Below are 1,104 nucleotides of genomic sequence, written 5' to 3'. Positions count from 1 at the left end.
ATGAGGAGAAACTCAACCCTCGTTAGCACTCAATTCCTCGGTACCCCAGTATCAGCACCAGTAGCCAGTTGGGTAATTGCTGTCTCAGTACTCGTTGGAATTCTCCTCCTGGCACTTCTCATATTCGCTCTTATCAAACTGGGATTCTTCAAGAGAAAGCACAAAGAGCAATTGGAAGAATTGAAGGCAGACGCCGACGTAAATAATATTTATTGTTAAATAGGGAACAGTTGAATTATTCATGTCTCGTTAACTCGCTCTCTCTGATGATCACAAGGACAATATTATCATATTCCTAATCATGCCTTTAATGGTGACTCATTTCCTCACTAGAATCAACGATATAAATACTCATCTTTGTGTTTATTTGCAGAAAAAGGGAGGACTGGTGATCGAAACGTCGTCCTCCAGGGAATTCCTTGATCAGGACTAATTAATTCATGAATGCAGATTTGTTATTAATTTAAGTTGACGATGAAAACGCTATAAAATCTAATATCATTTGAGAAGAAATCATATTAATGATTCACTGACGTTCCCCACATCGATGTGTCATCGGTCTCGCAAAAAAAGAGAGGGGAAATAGTATTTTATGACAGAGACAACTTGTCTTATTTAATGACGCTCTCTCCTCTGTGTAAACAGTCACTCAGTTAAATGATGTAAGCCTTTGGTTTCTGGAAGACTTACATCCTTCCTCTGTCCGGTGTACAGCTCATTTCGATCTTACCATCTCAATGAATAATCGTGTCTCTAAAATAATCTGAATCTGCCCATAATATTGAATAAAAATGCTCCATTGGACAGTGAATGTTATCGTAGTTTTATTAATTTGTGTTAAAATTCGTGCGTTCAATTTGGATAAGAAAAATTCAATTGTCTTCAGTGATCCCAATGCTGGATATTACAGAAAAGGAAGTTATTTTGGTTACGCTGTTGCTATTTATGAGAGCAATTCTGATCCTCTGGTGATCGTTGGTGCACCCAGGGCTAATGTCAGTAGATTATTAGGAATTAGAGAACCTGGTGCTGTTTATTGGTGTCGATTGAGTGGTCAATGCAGAGAGTGGCCAATTGACAATTCGAGAAATGGTGAACTGCATG

General features: G+C 38.2%; 1 long non-coding RNA gene across 1 annotated transcript; it reads left to right on the top strand.

Annotated features, from left to right (window-relative positions):
• Nucleotides 1-8: 8 nt before the first annotated feature.
• On the top strand, nucleotides 9-811 carry LOC105273102 (uncharacterized). Its single transcript, XR_892882.1, has 2 exons — nucleotides 9-198; nucleotides 374-811. It is a non-coding gene; the product is annotated as an uncharacterized lncRNA (long non-coding RNA).
• The last annotated feature ends 293 nt before the right edge of the window (nucleotides 812-1,104 follow it).

The sequence above is a fragment of the Fopius arisanus genome, unplaced genomic scaffold, assembly GCF_000806365.1.
Source record: "Fopius arisanus strain USDA-PBARC FA_bdor unplaced genomic scaffold, ASM80636v1 scaffold01022, whole genome shotgun sequence".
NCBI lineage: Eukaryota > Metazoa > Arthropoda > Insecta > Hymenoptera > Braconidae > Fopius > Fopius arisanus.
This window is presented reverse-complemented; position numbering and strand designations above follow the sequence as displayed.